Source organism: Alligator mississippiensis, chromosome 2 (genome assembly GCF_030867095.1).
Source record: "Alligator mississippiensis isolate rAllMis1 chromosome 2, rAllMis1, whole genome shotgun sequence".
Classification (NCBI taxonomy): domain Eukaryota; kingdom Metazoa; phylum Chordata; order Crocodylia; family Alligatoridae; genus Alligator; species Alligator mississippiensis.
In genome coordinates, this window is record NC_081825.1 from 249,276,868 (window position 1) to 249,296,489 (window position 19,622).

Genomic DNA, 19,622 nt, shown 5'->3' on the forward strand with positions numbered 1-19,622 from the left:
CCTCCCCAGCCTGTCTCTCACCCACAGACTCCTCAGTCTACATTTTCACTGACTACCTGTCTTGTATGCATACCAGCCCAGCCTCTGGCTTCTTTACTTTGCATTCCATCCAGGAAGAGCACACACCAACTGCTGAAACTTCCTTAGCCTGATGAAGGGTTTTTGAACCCAAAAGCTTGCTTAATAATTGGGTTTGTCTAATAAAAGATACCAGATTCACCCAAAGAACCTTGTCTGCCTATGTCCTTAGACCAACACGGCTACAACCTACACCCATGAAATCTACTGTGCAGTAGTGCCAATTACTGCACATTAAGTTTAATATCTGTTATTACAGGTACTAAACATAATGTGCGGTGACAATGGTGCATTAATTCACATGTAGACGCACCCACTGAGGACAGGTATATGCTTTAAATCTCAAGCTTCACTGGGACCTACAAAAAACTCAGCTTTTTTCTTCACTCTGGATTCACCTCTAGCTTGGATCCCTCTCCTGAATGTGGATGCCTAAGCCCTTCTTCAAACATAAGACCAGGATCACTCTTTATTTGAGGACTTGTGAGGGTTGTGTCATCACACTCTTAGCATTCAGCTGGTTAAGAACTGTCCTAGGATGGAGGTGAAACAGGATGAATTCCCTCCTTTGCCCAGAGAGATTCAAAGCCACATCTTCCACCTCCTGTACTCATGAGGCTACAGCCTATTGTGAGGTTCTGGTGCCTCCTGCTAAATTATTAAACATTCATTAAGATGTGAGGAAGAACATAAATCTAAAAACTAGTGATTAATCCATTCACTTCATAGGTGGGGAAGGGGAAATATGATCAAGGAATGTTTAATTGTAATAACTGGCTTAAACATAATATGGTAGCTGCAATGCTCCTACTAGTGAAGAAAATCTCTTTGCCTAGGGACAGAAATTGCACATAAATTGGTACAAATGATCAGAAGCTGGTTCAAATCTGTAACACAACAGAAGTTCAGTGCACATAAACTGCTTTCGAAATGGCTGAAACTATTTTAAGATAAACTTGGATGGATGTAGTATCAGACTTAACTGATTTAGGTTAAATCTGTGTATTGAATTTCTGTCCTAGATCCCCTCCAATTCAAATTAACTCACAGTCCCCCAGCATCCCAGGATGCTTTGCACCTCCCCCACAATTCCCCCTTGCAGGGGGGTGGGCTAGCTTTGGCCCAGGTTGTCTGTTCCAGCCAAGCAGGGAGGCATGCTCTAGCACCACCCCCAGCTTCTGGCCTGGACCACTGCAGGCATGTGGCTGTATTTCCAGAATCAAAAGTGAATGTCTGTTTACTGGATTATTGGTTCAATCTACACAGCTTAGACTAACCTGTGAAAATTTAATCAATTCAGCCTCAGGCTTTTTGATACTTTCTGTATTTAGCCTTTGAGATCAAGTAGTAGAGTCTGTTGGAAATGAACCACCAAGACTTTAGTCCCATTGCATATGTGAGTATATGTCAAGGGGTGCACACGCAGCGTCTGAAAGACGGATGTTCATTGCTGATCTGGCCTATTGAAATTGGTGTCCTTTTAAAAGAAGTATGGCTGGATTTTGTATTTTAGAATAGAAAAGAAGTTTCTACCTCCCAATTCTTTTAACTGCAAAACAGCTGAATGAATTCTCAAAGTTTCCAACAGCAAAACAATTACCTATGGGCAACTAGCTACCAAGTGTGGAGAGCACTCAGCCTGAGAGATAACTGCTTCAGAAAATTTTGAACAAAGCTAATTGATAGTGTAGATAAATTATTCATCAGTTCCCAGGGGAAGAAAAGGCAAATCTACTGCCAAATTTGAGTCAACCAACACAGAAATGAGCAACTGAAAAGAGGTTGCTGTGTACCTTTAGCTGCAACAGTCACAGCTCGCTGCTGCTGCGACACAGCAATGTTTAATGATATGGGGTAGGGTTTCTAAAGGCACCAAAAGAGGTTGGACATACACTCTCCATTAGAAGGTGGTAGCTTGGGCACTTCACTCTTCAGTGCCTTTGGAAATTGCTCTAGTGCTCTTTCCATGAATTTGGGTTAAAATGGTTGACTGAGTAAGTTCTGAGCAATTGTATGCTCATATCTAAAGACAATCAGCAAATTACAGTATAACACTGAAAACTGTACAATTACTGTCACTGAAAAATGCTGTACAACTGGAAAACTGCAGCATCTGTGCTGTGATGGGTGAAAGCCATTTTCTCTTTAAATGCACATGCCATTAAATTGTTTCTATTAATAAAATGAATCTAAATTTGTAGATGTGAGAGAGTACAGTAAGGACACATAATTCTCAGAAAAGAAGGGGTTAACTACAACCTAGTTCCACTTGCACAGATGCTCAAGCAAATACATATAAACTGTCTGCCTGGATGATAGAGGGAATGCCTCCAGAAGGTTGAGAGAATTTAATTTACTAATTATCTGGCTTATATTAACTTGCTTTGGTATCCAGTTACAAATTTTACCCTTTAGGAAACCCTGCTGACAACTTGTGTTTTTCTTTCTGCTGAGTCAGTCCACCAGCTTATAAAAATCCACAGATATATTTAATGTTGGTCAATGTAGTGCAAAAATTATTTATAAAAGTATGGCAATCACTTTTTCTAAAGGTAAAAAAAGGTTTCAAAAGTTCCAAGAATTCCACCTTAAGAATCTGAAACTTGGGCAAATGCATATTTTGAAATAATAACTATTGCTAATTAATAATGCATTTAAAAATTGATTTTTTTTCCCTCTTAATTTCAAATTCAAATGCACTTCTTTGCTGAATGCGTTTAAGTCCCACTGGACATGCTATTTAAAAAGTGCTTAAGGGACAACAATATTTACAATTACAATGGTTATCTTGTTATGTCAGTCATGAACCACCACCAAAACAAGACAACATCATGGTTGATCCGAATAATTATTTTCTAAATATATTCACAGGTGTTGGGGATGGAGATGTTTGAAGAATCTTTCAGAACTTGGGATACCTAAGAATATGGATACCTTTCAAATGTAAACATAGTCAAAATCAACATTTAGTAGAATTATTATTTCTACAAATCTGAGATGATAATTCTTAGTGACTCATCTATCAATAAAGTACCTCTTTTCTCTGCTTGTATAGGAACAGATTGTGAAATATCAGATTTACTCATTATTCAAAAATATTCAACAATATATTTAATGATTAATTCTTTGTCTCCTGGTCACTCATGGGCAGCAAAGTATAAAGTAAATAAAAATTTGAAATTCATGATCTCTTGAGGACTGATGCAAAGCCTACTGAAACAAAATGAAAGACTCCCATTGACTCTGATAATGGGGTTTGGATTAGACCCTTGGTTAGCCATATCTTATGGTTCTAGTTCCCTGCCTAGATGATGTGTGTAATTATTGGCAGTTGTCAAAATCCCGCACTGAATATTTAAGTATAAAAGCCAATTTGATCTGAAAATACTTTTCTCAAGCATTCATAGTACTATAGAATGTTTTCAAATAGCAGATTGTAAATGGATATATGAATAAAACTAAAAGGAACATGTTAAAATAACTGAATATGCAAGGAAAATATTTTGAGCTACAAATCCAATTTTATTTGTTAAGTGTGTCGTACTTATTTCAAAGGGTATGCTGCAGTATACCTTTTTTCATGGTAATACTAGCAAAAATATAGTATAGGATATTTCCCAACCTCTAGTATTACGGGCCTATAATGTGGGGGGGGGGAGGAGGCTGATTTGCCTTTGGCCCACTCACCTGTTTCTGGGCCAACTGCCTGCCTTCTCTCCTGCCATGCCTTGTTGTTAATTAATTAATGATCTTAATTAGGCAGGAGGCTGCCCATTTCTTGCCCCAATGCCAGGGGGCGCTATCTGTGGCTCCATTCCTCCCCTACACCGCAGCCCAAGCCTCACAGATGGTTTTATAAATTCTTTTTTATGTTGGGGGTCTCAGCCACTGTGGACTTACCCCTACTCTCTCTAGCTAGGCCTGTCAGTCAAAAAAACCCCCACTAATCAGGGCTTGACTCCAAGGCTGTAGCTCTCAAAACTCACTTGGGCTGAAGGCCCTAATGCGGCAACCCTAGTGCCATAGGGCTTCTTGAGCTCCTTATCACAGCACCCCTTGGCACTAATGAGGCCTTCTCCATCCCTACAGCCTCAGCCACAAACCACCAGCTATTAACATCCAATGCAAACCATAGGCTTCTATAGCCATATAATGGAAAAAATAATAAAGAAATAAGAGAGGCAACATGCCTGCTTACTGTAGATGATCATGCTTCTGGCTCACAGCGTGGCGTATTCTTCCAAAAGAGGCTGCTGCCATGGCACCATGGTCATTGGGAGTCCCCCTCTTTGCTGCCTCTCTGGTCTTCTCCACTCACCGTTTAAAGGGTTCTGGTCTTCCCCTTCCTGTCACCTGACCAGTTGGCAGGGCTTGAGCCTTATCCCCTACCTGACCAGCCAGCTGTGACTGGAAAGTTCTAGATTTAAAGGGACGACCCTGTCTTTTGGTAACAGGGCTAGGGTTCCCTGTTACAAGGCCATAAAAAATAAAAATGCGATTGATTTCTTACTGTTCATTTTATTACATAAAACCGGTGCTCCAGTTCAAGCACATATTATCTAGCTCAATACTATTTACTTATGTCGTGGCTATTAAGCAAGTCATGCCTCTGGTTAACCTGTTCCAGTGCTTTACTACAATCCTCATGAGAAAGTTTTTTTCCTAATATCTAACTTAATCTTCCCTTGCTACAACTTGAGACAATTATTCCTTGTTCTATCATCTGCCACCACTGAGAACAGTCTAGCTCCATCCTCTTCAGAACCACCCTTTGAGGTAGTTGAAGGCTGCTATTAAATCTCCCCTCAGTCTCCTCTTCTCCAGACTAAATAAGCCCAGTTTCCTCAGTCTCTCTTCAGAAGTCATGTGTCTCAGCCCCATAATCATTTTTGTTGTCCTCCACTACACTCTCTCCACTTTGTCTACACCCTTTCTCTAGTGGGGGGCCCAAAACTGGTCACAGTACTCCTGATGTGGCCTTATCAGTGCCCAGTAGAGGGGAATAATCACTTCCTTTGATATGCTGGCAATGCTTCTACTAATGCAGGCCAGTATGCCATTAGCCACCTTCACAAGGACACACTGTTGACTCATATTCAGCTTATTGTCCACTGTAACCCCCATGTCCTTTTTTGCAAAGCTGGTGCTTAGCCAGTCAGCCCCAGGCTGTATTGGTGAATGGGATTGCTCCATCCTAAATGCAGGACTTTGCACTTGTTTTTATTGAACTTCATGAGATTTCTTTTGGTTCAGTCCTCTAGGTCTCTCTGAATCCTATCCTTACCCTCCAGTGTATCTACTACTCCCACCAGCTTTATGTCATCTGCAAACTTGCTAAGGGTGCATTCCATTCCATCTTCCTGATTGTTAATGAAGATATTGAACAAAACTGGGGCCAGGACCAACCCCTGCAGCACTTCACTTGATACTGGCTGCCAACTAGACATCAATCCATTGATTACTACCCCTTGAGCCTGCCAGTTTTCTGTCCACCTTACAGCCTATTCATCCAACCCATACTTCCTTAGCTTGCTTGCAAAAATATTGTAGAAGTCTGTATAAAAAGCCTTGCTATAGCCAACATATATCACATCCACTGTTCTTTCCACATCCACAGAGCCAGTTATCTCATCATAAAAGGCAATCATATTGGTCAGGCATGACTTGCCCCTGATGAATCCATGCTGACTGTTCTTAAATACCTTCTTCTCCTCCAAGTGATTAGAAATATATTTCATAGACATTAGGCTGGAAGAGACTTTGTAAAATCATCAGGTCCAGCCCCCTGCCCAAATGGTAGGAAGCCAGTTAGGCATTCCTTTAAGACCTGCTCCGTGATTTTTCCAGGGACTGAAGTGAGGCTGACTGGTCTATAGTTCCTCAGATCTTCCTTCTTCCCTTTCTTAAAGATGGACACTATATTTGCCCTTTTACAGTCACTTGAGACCTCTCCCACTTGCCACAAGTTTTCAAAGAAATGGCCAGCAGCTCTACAGTCATATCAACCAACTCCCTCATCACCCTTGGGTGTATTGTGTCTAGCCTCATGGACTTGTACATGTTCAACTTTTCTGAATAGTCCCTAACCTGTTCTTTTACCACAGTTGGCTGCTCTCCTCCTCCCCAAATTATGCTGCCAGGTGCAGTAGTCTGGGAGCTGACCTTACCTGTGAAGACTGAGGTACTGAGTAGTTTTACCTTTTCTCCATCATCTGTCACTAGGTTACCTCCCCCATTCAATAAGGGACCCACACTTTTCCTGATCTTCCTCTTGTTGCTGTCTTACCTGTAGAAATCCTTCTTGTTAACCTTCATATCCCTTCCTAGCTGCAACTCTATTTGAATTTGGGCCTTTCTGATTTTATTCCTGCATGCCCAAGCAATGCATTTATATGCTTCCCTAGTTGTTTGTTCCTGTTTACACTTCTTTTAAGGTTTCCTTTTGTGTTTTATCTTACTGAAGACTTCCCTGATAAGCCAAGCTGATCTTCTGACATACCTGCTAGTCTTCCTGAAGATTTGTTCTTCTGCCCTCAGTAAGGTTTCTTTAAAATACAATCTCCTGGATTCCTTTCCCTCTCAGACTGATCTCCCAGGGGATCTTGCCCACCAGTTCCCTGAGTGAGTTGTAGTCTGCTTTTCTGAAGCCCAGGGTCCTTACTCTGCTGCTCTTCTTCCTTCCTTTCTTTAGGATCCTGAACCAATCATCTAGTGGTTGCTGCTGCCCCAGTTTGGCATCCACTTCTACATTCCCCATCAATTCTTCCCTGCTTGTAAGCAGGAGGTCAAGAAGAACACAGACCCTGGTTGGCCTCTCCAGGATGTGCACCAGGAAGTTGTCCCCAGCACTCTCCAAAAACTTCTGTGATTTCCTGTGCACTGCTGTATGGCACTCCCAGCATATGTCAGGGTAATTGCCCTCCACCCCCTGCTGCTCCATAAGAACCAGGGCCTATGATCAGGAAACTTGAAGGAATCCTCATTCACATCATCCTCCTGGTCTGTAGCAGACCCCTGCCATGACATCACCCTTGTTGCTCTCCCCTCTGACCCTAATCCAGAGACTTTCAACAGGCCTATCTCCAACTTCATGCTGGAGCTCTGAGCAATCATACAGCTCTTTTACATAAAGCACAACTCCTCCTCCTCTTCTCCCCTGCCTGTCCTTCCTGAACAGTTTATACCCCTCCATGTCAGTACTCTAGTCATGAGAGCTATCCCACCAAGTAACAGCAGGCTTATGATTACTGGATGGCTTCTTCAAAACAAGACATTTATTCTTAAAACCAAAGGTGCAAAGCATCCAGAGCAATAAGTAAATATGTACAGTCGATATCTGTATGCATACCTTTCCTTAACTAAACCTTAATCTTGTAAACTTTTTTTAACTTTTCCCTAGGCCAGGTAATCCCCATCTCTGAAAAGAAGCAGGTAGGCTTGTTCCCAGCATGCATTGACACTTCCTTGCATCCTGTCAAGAAGCCTTTTGTAACATTCACTGGAGGCCCCCTTCTCAATAGTGTAACTTGAGGACTTGCAGGGTGGGAGGGGGCAGAGGTAAACAGGCACAGCACTAGGCCCAGGCACCAACCTTGAGGGTTGCAAGATCATCAGTGGCCAGTACTGCCACAGATACAAAAAGTGTTTGTGACCCTCCTGCCCTTTCTTGTGTCTCCTAAGTTATGTCCCTGTTTTGAACCTAGAGTCTTCTAATAACATAGCACTTCTTAATTCTAGACCTAGCACTGAGAAGGAGAAACCATCCTTTGTATAGATGGAATGAGGTAGGGCATGTTCTCCAATGAAATTTCCCATAATTGTCACCATGAATCTTATCAGTATCATTCTTTGCTTTTCCTGTTTGGTTTCTATAAAATTACTAGTGAATTGCCCATCAAGAATGATGGGGAAGGGGGGACAAAGTACTGCCAAGAATGATGGGGGGAGGGGGCTGGGACAGAGTACTGCCACCCAACACCCCGTGCCACTGCAGCCTCCTAGGAGCAGGGGTGGGGGGAGCTTGTAAGTGGTGGCCACTGCCACTACCCACCACCCCGCACTGCCACTGCTTCACATCCAGCCATGCACCACCATCCTCCCTGCTATGTATCTGATCCTGTGCCACCCCTCTTCCCCCCACTTCCACCTGGCCCACTCCACCTGGCCCACTCTGCTGGAGTTCCACCCCACAGCACTGGCTGGAGCCAAGCCCTGCTGGGAGCCATGCTCCCAAGAGCATTACAGACAGACAGACACACAGACAGACAGACTAAACAATTTATATTTATAGAATTTTTATATAATATTACATGTAGACAAGATGAAAAGAGAACAGATGATAAAAAGGGAACATTTTATTTAAAAAATAAATGCTACACACAATCATTTTCCATAATTTGGAAACTAAGGGAAAATATTTCCCTCCACTGAAAGAATTATGGTTTGAAATTCTATGCAGAAGCTAAGACCACAGGGCACATAGCAGTCTTGTTGTTTTTGTTTTGAAATCCATGGGTGTATGCAAAGTTTCATCTGCAAAATGTTGCATTAGTTGGTTAGCAGTGAAAATAGCTACCTTGAGCATTGTAGGTGCCCCTAGTGGGTACTCAGATTTTAGCATTTTGTAAAACAAACCAAAAACCCCATTGGGGTTAGGGATAGCTTTATGCATGCTGCATCTAAACACAGTGCTCCCTTCTTCTCTTGCTTAAATGACAATCATCTGCCGCCAAGTTATGGAAGAGTGACATCTGGCTTCTTGGCAAACACCTCAGGCAACCGTGTTAATGATTTGGAGATGGCTCTGGATCTGTAATAGATTTAAGTTTGTTGTCTGGATTGTATTATCCTCTTACTCAGAGATATCTCTTTTCTTTTGTCCTTTAACTCACATTGGATTCACTGAACCACTCATAACCCTGACACATAAGCCCTTTTTATGTATTTCCATCTGCTACTGTATGATTTTATTTTTTTTTTTCCGGAGAAAGCTGCAGCACACTTTGCAGCCAGTTATATTCTACTAGGTGACTCAAAAGAGGTTTTGTAACTTGGAAATGTATTTTTAGTGCTTGATAAAAGTTGTACATTTCAGATTATCACATTTGATTTGCTTTGAGACTAGACCATACAAGGAAGATTAGACCATAGAAGGAAGATATAGCCTTAGCGTGTGTATCTACATTATATGTTTATTGAGGAGCTGCCTAATTAGCTCTGCAGTAACATCTCAGCATCTACACACGTGGTCCTATTAGGCTGCAGAAAATTAATTAACTCTGCTGCAGGTTAGTAATGGTAAATACAAGTGCTATCCAGTGATGGTGTTCTTTAGTGTGCAGCAACACACATGTAGACACTGACAGGGCTGGTTGGAGCACGAGGGCGCTTCAATGTGGGGCTGTTTGCCAGTTAGCCCCACACCGGAGCACCCTCATGCCCCAACTAGTCCCTTTGCAGCATGTTGAGCCAGCCCCCCCCCCACCCCGTGCCTGGGAACCATAAATTCCAGCACAATATGTGCCAGAGTGTATTCATTCACATTCACGTCACATGTAGATGCACCCAATGAATATTTATGCTTAGAATTAAAAAACTATACCATAATGCCATAACTGTCAACTGTAAAATGTAGCTATTGCAATCATAAAATTAGTTTCTCAACAGAGATTAGTAATAATTTTCTTCTATTTTAAAAGCCCAAATTAAAATCTGAGGCTATGGTCAAAAGTAACTTTGAGTAACACTTATAAAGGGAAAGGGAGTTACCCACTTAAGAGCATGGATCAGCTGTGAGGATGTAGGATTTCCATGCTTCTTCAATGATACAAGTTAGCTAAATCATTAGAACTTAATCCTGATATAAAGAGATAGTGACAACACATTTGCTACACTTTTATTTTTACAGGAGCATGCAGATGTCACCATTACATTTTTATGGTTACATCTGAAGGGATAATTTGATATCAATACAATTGTTCTGTTTGTCTAGGGGCAAGTCCAGAGGGGGGTGCAGGGGAGCAGTTGCACCCCTGTTTCAGATCACCACACAGAAGCAGTAGCTGGGGACATTTTGTTAAGTCCCCCAATCAAGTAAAAACTTCCCTCCCACCCATGCTTAGCAGCATGTCCCTTTCCCTCCCTTCCTCTCACATTCTTCTCTCTCCTGCCAACCGCTGCCACTGCCTTCACTGTCTCCAGCTGCCCCAGGCACAGGAGAAACTCCATAGCTGCTCCTGCCCTGCTTCAGGTGGGCTATATGTCCAGGCTCAGCTGGGGACAGCAATGGTGAGAGGGTTCTTTTTCCCTGCCCAGTCCCCTAGGTGTTCTCTGTCAGCCTAGGATCAGGCTCAGGAAGGGAAATACCCAACCCCTGCCATCAGCACTGCTGCTGTCCCCTGCTGAGCTCAGCTCCCTTGAAGAGCCACAAATCTAATTACCCCTTAATTAGTTATCCCAAAGTAATAAGGGTCATTAATCCTCCTTCAAAAATCATGGTTTGAAGGGTGGTGGGCAGAGGCCTTTAACTAGGTATTGACCTGTAGCCCATCCCCACCTCTTATAACACTAATGAATTAGTAGCAAACAATGCAACAATGAAGGGGTAATTAACTACTATATTAAGCAACAACAAGTAACATATCACAATAATAGTACAACAATAATGCAACACTATGTAACAATATAATTAACAAATCTAACAAAATTAAGCAAAACCTACTATGCTCCAGTGAGGGTGCCAGAGAGAAGATATTCACTCTATTACACCAACAGGTGGTCAGCAGCACAACACCCCTCACTGACCCAGACAGGGGAAGAGTTAGGACTCAGCTGACCCTCTGGTCTTGCCCATTAGCCTTCGGCTATAGCCCCAGCCCTCAGGTATAATGCATCTCAGTCACACTTATCCACATATCTCTCACTCCAGTCACAAAAATCCACAACCACACCAAGGGGATTAGCCACCCCAGCTCATACCCGCTCACACACATGCTTCTCCTACACAAGTCCTCTTACTCGCTTCATACTTGATGTACCACACTTGTGTTCTGAGCCCCCCCAGGTGCAAGCTCTATTTATATCACTCATGATTGACACCTGTCAATCATTCATTCAACCAATCACACATCCATGCACATTCAAACCCCTTTCACATATGTTTTCTGCAGATGGCACCTGACTGTATACTTGAGGTAAAGATAACATTTACTTCATAAAACCTTCCCACCAAAACACAGCCCCAATGCAGCATGCTGACAACTTTAAAATAGGTCAGTTTCAAAAGGTGATCTAGATAAGTGACTGAGCTACAGCCAGGGGACACACTTTGAAGTTGCAGCATATTTTCTAAGCCCCAGTATGTGCAGGATTCCCCAGCCTGGAAAGCCCCTCAGCATGTGCAGAACTACACAGCTGACTCCTATGTTTCCCTTTAGACAACCACCAACTCAGACGCATGTTGGGAGAGATGAATTCAATGCACTTCTGTTATTCCCAGCAAGCATATGATATATGTTCACATAGGAGAATTTGGTAAAGTTGAAGCAAGGGGGAGTTCCCACTTCTACGTAGAAAACCATAGGGGTTAGGGTCACAAGCCAACAGGCCAAAGGGAGGGAAACAGGTAAAAGGTTTCCAGGGCTTGGCCTAGATAAAGTTACATTCATGGAAACCCTTCCCAGCCCTGACCATCGGCCCTGCGATCACTTGCCTATAACCCATAGCGGTGATCCCAAATCTTGCCTGCTACATGGTGATGTTTTAGGATGATATCAATCAGGAGAGGAGGTGATAATACTCACTACCACTGGATGACAATAACCCAGTGTAGGTCTCTTTTAGGGCTCTGACCTCCCCTGCACCATGGCCTAGCACCACCCAGATATTACACGGCCATTCATTTAAGGTCAGTCTTAACAGGTGACTTGTCTTTTCTCTTTTAGGCTAGCATGTGTCTTGACAGCTGTCTTGATGGAACTAAATTAACACGGACTATTGGACTTCTTCCCCAGTCTCTGGTGAGTCATGCAGTTGGTTTTGGGAGGGCTTTTTGTCCTCTCTCTCCCCACAAGTTAAGCCCTCTAGTCATACAACCAAATCAAAGAAAAAAATGTCAAAAAAAAAAAAAAGTGAAGCCCATCCATAGTGATACCCCCTTGTCCCACGGTAAATTGGTCTGGCTGGAAATTTCCCCCTTATGTTGGTCAGGTTGGGGTTCTGCCAACCTGGCTCAGCACCCTGCCAGCTCATTGAGGTGGGGGCATGCCAGGCTAAACAAACAAAAACAAGAAAGAAGAAAGTAACTTAAAAGTCAGTACCCTTGGAATAGGGCTCAGCCGCTTTTCTGCCGGCTGGCCCTTTCGCAGCACAGTTTCCTTACCACTAGTGCTACTCTGCTCTACAGCATCTCTCTTGTCAGTGTCTCCTGGCCAAATCAAGCTCCTCTGAGCTCTTCAGCCAGCTGTCCACTGGGGATGTCCAACCCGACCTCTCAGGTCTCTGAATGTAAATCTCTGTTCCCCGGTTCTCCTTAGTCTGAACACTCCACTCTCCCCAGCTCTCCATGTTCTCTTCTGCCACTCTGGGGCTGCTCTAGCTGCATGTAGCAGCTGCTCCAGAACCATGGCTCCTGGGGAACTCTTCTCTCCTTCTCTGGCTAGTTCAGAATCTTGGTAAATATCTTTCCTCTTCTTCACAAAGGTAAAGAAACATCAACAATGAGGTAACATATACTCAGCACCATAATTTCCCACACACACCTCCAGACATGTCCCCAAACAAGCGTTTATTTCCTAGAGCATAGATTCATAGATTCATAGATGTTAGGGTTGGAAAGGACCTCAATAGATCATCGAGTCCGACCCCCTGCATCAGCAGGAAAGAGTGCTGGGTCTAGATGACCCCAGCTAGATGCTCATCTAACCTCCTCTTGAAGACCCCCAGGGTAGGGGAGAGCACCACCTCCCTTGGGAGCCCGTTCCAGACCTTGGCCACTCGAACTGTGAAGAAGTTCTTCCTAATGTCCAATCTAAATCTGCTCTCTGCTAGCTTGTGGCCATTGTTTCTTGTAACCCCCGGGGGTGCCTTGGTGAATAAAAACTCACCAATTCCCTTCTGTGCCCCTGTGATGAACTTATAGGCAGCCACAAGGTCGCCTCTCAACCTTCTCTTGCGGAGGCTGAGAAGGTCCAGTTTCTCTAGTCTCTCCTCGTAGAGCTTGGTCTGCAGGCCCTTGACCATACGAGATGCCCTTCTCTGGACCCTCTCTAGGTTATCTGCATCCTTTTTGAAGTGTGACGCCCAGAATTGCACGCAGTACTCCAACTGTGGTCTGACCAGCGCCCGATAGAGGGGAAGTATCACCTCCTTGGACCTATTCGTCATGCATCTGCTGATGCATGATAAAGTGCCATTGGCTTTTCTGATGGCTTCGTCACACTGCCGGCTCATGTTCATCTTGGAGTCCACTAGGACTCCAAGATCCCTTTCCACCTGTGTGCCACCCAGCAGGTCATTCCCTAGGCTGTAGGTGTGCTGGACATTTTTCCTCCCTAGGTGCAGCACTTTGCATTTCTCCTTGTTGAACTGCATCCTGTTGTTTTCTGCCCACTTGTCCAACCTGTCCAGGTCTGCTTGCAGCTGTTCCCTGCCCTCCGGCGTGTCCACTTCTCCCCATAGCTTTGTGTCATCTGCAAACTTGGACAGAGTACATTTCACTCCCTCGTCCAAGTCGCCGACGAAGACATTAAAGAGTATCGGTCCAAGGACCGAGCCCTGTGGGACCCCACTGCCCACACCCTTCCAGGTTGAGACCGACCCATCTACCACGACTCTTTGGGTTTGACCCTCTAGCCAATTCGCCACCCACAGGACTGTGCAGTCATCCACGTCACAGCCTCTTAACTTGTTCACCAGTATGGGGTGGGATACCGTATCGAAGGCCTTCCTGAAGTCTAAGTATACGACATCCACCCCTCCTCCTGTGTCCAGGCATTTCATAACCTGGTCATAAAAAGAGACTAGGTTGGTCAGGCACGATCTGCCCGCCACAAACCCGTGCTGGTTTCCCCTCAGCATAATCTGCCCTGCCTGGCTCTCACAAATGTGAGCCTTGATAATATTTTCAAAGACTTTACCAAGGATGGAGGTGAGACTGACTGGCCTATAGTTGCCCGGGTCCTCCTTCCTCCCCTTTTTGAAAATGGGGACCACGTTAGCCCTTTTCCAGTCCTCCAAGACTTGGCCCGTGCGCCACGAGCGTTCGAATATTCCCGCCAGTGGCTGTACAATGATGTTGGCCAGTGCCTTCAGCACCCTCGGATGGAGCTCATCCGGGCCTGCCGACTTAAAAGCATCCAGTTCTTCCAAGTGACTAGGCACCATCTCAGGATCTACGCATGGAAGTCTGGCGCCTTGCTGCTGCCTCTCTACAACCCCAGTGAGAGACCTGTCGTGACCCTCACTTAGGAACACTGAGGCAAAGAACTCATTGAGGAGTTCAGCCTTGTCCCCCCTATCTGTCACCAATTGTTTCTGCCCATTTAGCAGGGGTCCTATTCCTCCCTGGGCCTTCCTTTTACTCCCAATATATCTAAAAAACAATTTCTTGTTGTCTTTTACTTGGGTTGCCATCCTCAGCTCCATGGTAGCTTTGGCTCGCCTAACTGCCTCCCTACAAGCACGAGCAGAGGAGGTATATTCATCTTTAGTGATCTCACCCTGTTTCCACTTTTTATGTGCTCCCCTTTCGGCCCTTAGGCTGCCCTGGATTTCTCTGGTCAGCCATGGAAGCCTTCTGGCCCCTTTCCCTTTTTTGCCTCGCTAGGGGATCGTCTTGCTTTGTGCCCGAAGGATCGTTTCCTTTAGGCACAGCCACCCTTCTTGGGCTCCCATCCCTTCAAAACTCCTACTCTGCAGTGCTTCCTTGACTAATCGCCTGAGTGCATTGAGATCAGCTTTCCTAAAGTCTAGCACTTTCACCCTACTAGTTACCTTACCCACTCGCCGTCTTATGTTGAATTCTATTATAAGGTGATCACTGTCTCCCAGATAGCTACCGATCTGGAGGTCCCCTATCATGTCATCTCCCGTTGCCAATACCAGATCCAGTATGGCATTCCCTCTAGTGGGACCATGCACCTCCTGTGTCAGGTGGAGGTCCTGTATACAGGTTAGAAACCTGCGTGAGCGATGGGACCTTGCTGTCTGCGTCTCCCAGCAGATGTCTGGGTAGTTTAGGTCCCCCATGACTACCGCCTCTTTAGCTTTTATGGTCTCCGAGAGTTGCCTCAGGAGCCCCGCATCTATTTCTTCCCCTTGGGGTGGGGGTCTGTAGCAGACCCCTACCACCAAATCCCTTTCTCCTTGCCCCCCATGTAGCCTAACCCACAATCCTTCTACTTCGTCAACCTCGGATTCTGTCTTGATGAGGGTTGATGTATATTGCTCACTGACATAAAGTGCAACCCCCTCCCCCCTTTCTTCCCCGACCTGTCCTTTCTATACAATCTATAGCCCTCAATATGTACCGCCCAGTCATGGGATGAATCCCACCAGGTCTCTGTTAGCCCCACTAAGTCATAGGTGTTTAGTGCAAGCAGGAGCACTAGTTCATCCTGCTTGTTCCCCATGCTCCTAGCATTAGTATATAGGCACTTGAGCCCTGCGACTGGTGCCTTTGCTTCCCCCCCCACTCCGAGTCCCAAGGGGCCCTTTGTTTCTTACCTTCTTGTTTCTTACCTGTTCTGTAGTGCTGGCCTCCCCATGGCTTTCAGGTTCCCAATGCTCTCTTTCTTCAGGCTGGTCTGTCCTTGTGGGTGCCACATGGTTTGGTGGTCCACAGCTTCCCCTGCCCTCGTACTCCCCTTCCCCCAACGAGCCTAGTTTAAAGCCTACCGGAGGAGATCCGCCAACCTAGTAAAAAACACACGCTTACGTTTGGGGGACAGGTGAAGCCCATCCCAGCTGAGCATCTCCCTCGTCGTGATGTGCGGGTCATTGTCCAGGAAGCTGAAGCCTCCCTCAAGACACCACTGCCGAAGCCGCCAGTTGGTTTCTCTGATGCAGTTCTCCTGCCGTCTTCCTCGTCCAGTCACTGGTAGGATGGAAGAGAAAACCATCTGTGCACCGAACTCCTTCAGCACGCCACCCAGAGCACTGTAGTCCGCCATCAGGTGATTGGGGGTTCTCCTGGCCACATCATTAGTACCCACATGGACTAGGACCATGGGGTAATAATCGGTGGGCTTGATCCTGGCCTGGATTACCTCCGTCACATCCCGAATCTTTGCTCCAGGGAGGCAGCATACCTCTCGTGCTGAGGGGTCCTGGCGACAGATGGGTCCTTCCGTACCTCTCAGGATGGAGTCGCCTATGACGAACACTCGTCGCCTCCTCCTCTGGGTCCTCGTGGATCTCTTGTTCTGTTTGGAGTGTGAAGAACGTGGTGTTTCTTCTTGCCCAAGGGTTTCCTCCTCCCCTTCCATCTCCTGCAGGGTCGCCAGGGCCTCGTACCTGTTCACCAGTCGGACTGGAGAAGCTGGTACCGGTTCGCTGTGAGCTGCTCCGGTCCTGGCTGTGACCATCTGCCACTCTGCTGTGGAGGGCATTCCTCGGGCTGCTTCTTCCTTGGGTGCCTGGGCCTGCAGGGAAAGGAAATATCTGTCAATTTCATCCTCCGCCTCCCTGATCCCCCTCAGCCTGCTAACCTCCTCCCGGAGCTCCCTCACCTGTGCCTCCAGAGCCCTAAGATGGGCACTTGCCGGACAGGTGTGGGGGCCCCCAATCTCTGCCCCCCCTGGCCCTGCTGGGGATCCCCCAGAGGCCAGGAGGTAGGGGGACATCAGCTCCCCCATGGGCTCAGTCTGGGTGGAGGCCTCAGACCTGCCCCAGGTAGCCTTGCCCCCCTTGGCAGAGGCCCTAGTAGCACTCCTTGTAGACACCATTCTATAAGCTGCTGTTTGTAGGCCTGCGCGGTGTCTACATCCTACCCCTGAAGGAGTCCCACTCCTGGCCCTCCCGGCCCGCCCGCCGGCACGAACGCCTGCGCAAACTCCAGCCTGCTCTTACAGAGCGCACCTGTTTGCGCACTCTGTTCGCGCCGTGCGGCTCGGGAGCGCGGCTCCCTACCGGCTCAGCTATATGGGACCCGGTAGGGAGCCGTGCTATATGGGAGCACTCAAGTAGCAACTGGCAGCTGCCCCAAGTCTGAGTCCAGCTCCTTCAGTCCATAGTCCTGACTGGCCAAGCCAGTGAGATCTCCAACTACACTGTGTACTTTTTATGTAGGGCTGACTAGTTTCCACATACATGCTGCTCTTTCTTCTCCTTACTCCAGCCTTTTTCCCATGGCCCCCAGTCCCTGGGGGTTTCTGGGAGTTGTAGTCCAAATTAATAGTCAGCACAGCTCTGCAGACTGCCCCCTGGTTCCTCCTGCTGTTACACACATTACATTCACATTACAGTGTTTACATGCAGAGTTTTATTACATGTCTTAGCCTGAGCTTCATTTACCCTAGATATTTATATTTAGCTGTACATAAGAGTTATTCAAGCAGTCATGTGCTTTATAAAACACATATCCTGCTAGTCTAATATAATTTGGCCAAAATATTAATGTATCCTCTAAGGCCAAAGGATTTAGAGCTTAATTGATACCTAATGATACATATTCTAGATTACTTTTTATTTAGACATGTCATTATGAAATATATGTAATCAAGTTAAATGCCAAGGTACATTATAGCTGTGAGTTTACAAAATGCCAATTTTTAAATTGAGACATTCAATATACAGTTCTAGATATAGATCTTTAATAATGATATTTCACATTGTAGTTCCCCAAAACACTATCCAAAAGTTGCTGGTACAGGAAAAAATAAGCTTCATAAATGTTTCCCTAGTTTAATTGGCTCAAGTTTGAAGAACCAATTATGGATTTTTCCATGCTGATGGCTTCAACCTGAGAAAATAATAAGCACAATATAGGTAACATTGCCATGGTGAGAGTGTCTTTCAGCTATGAATTATTCTCATTAGGAATAACGAAATCTCCTTTTCAAAAGTTGTCAGTCTCTTGCTGAAGTCTCTTGTGCCTTGCTCAACACAAAACTTCAAGCTGTATGAGAAAATCAATTCTGCCAGTAAAGGTGTGAACAGATGTTTTATCTCCACATTGTGTGCATAAATGTAAGAACTCTGATGTAAATTGATCAAACTGTAGAAACAAATCATTTAAGATTTGTGCAGTGATTAATAACAGAAGCCAGTAATCAAATCTCCCTGCCACCAGCACATCTGTTACAGAGAGTTTCTGGTTTACCCTATTATGCAAATCTATAATAAAACAAATACATTACTTGATTTAGCAGCTGGTTGAAAAACATTATTCTTAGGTGATTTTTTAATGTATTGTTGTCATTGATAGCTGTTAATGTAGAGTAATTCAATTATGCTTATGTAAAGGTTCACAAAATGGAAAAAAATCTATATGCCTTGTTCTGCTCACTGACTCCTGAAGAATTTAAAGACATTTAATAGAACTGTTCAGTCATAGGCAGCTCCTAGAGTGGTGAAGATGAAAGACTATTTCATGCTTTAGAACACATAAGGAAAAATCAGGAAAGGTCTTGATGGGTTTGCTAGAGCCCATTGATCTGAATATGTAACTTTATTCACATGAGCAGTGCCATTGACTTCACTCAAATTACTTAAGTCAGTGGTATCAAACTCATGGGCTCTGCAGGTCAGATGAATGCTGCAGGTCCACTTGCAGGCCAGATCTGGAGTGCAAAGTTGTGTCATTAGGCCATTAGGAATTTGGTGGTGGCATCGTGAATTGCTGTGTTCTGAAACCCTGGCAGACACCACTCCGTTCACTCCCAAATTTCCACAAGCAGCTCCAGAAGCCAGATGATACAACTCCATACTCTTGATCTTACCAGCAAGGCTCCCTACAGGTCCAGAATTTTGGTGGCAGGATGAGTGGTGGCAGCTCTGGGAGCTGAAGCAATTAACATTAGCTTAATGCACAGTAAATTTAGTCAGCGCTTAAGTGTAGCGCTTAAGCATCTACATGTGTAGATGTGCCCACAGTGTATTAAGTATTTCTAATCATTCCACTGCTGCTTTGGAACTGAAGTGCATATTGTCATTTTTATGGGCTCCACATAACAAAAAGAGATTAAGAACCCAAGGAGTCTGAGGACCCAACAGCCACTCCAGGAGCTCAAACATCCAATCAAAAGCAAACCCCAGACACAGGTAGAGAACAGAGCTACTAGTCAATTAGAAGGGAGTTTTTGATGGAAAGCAGGACAGAGTCCATAGTCTAGGGAACAAACTGACCAAAGAGGGGCATATCAAAAGGCAAATATTTGTAAGAAAGATATTCCTAACAGAGCAGAGGGCAGGGACACATTATCTGGCACACCACAGATCCAGGGGGAGGCCTATGAGTGCACCCAGCATTGAAAACATATGTAGACTAGTGGACTGATGGTAGGTTTCCGCCATGAAAATCAGGCTGCTATCTTAGAACAGCAGAA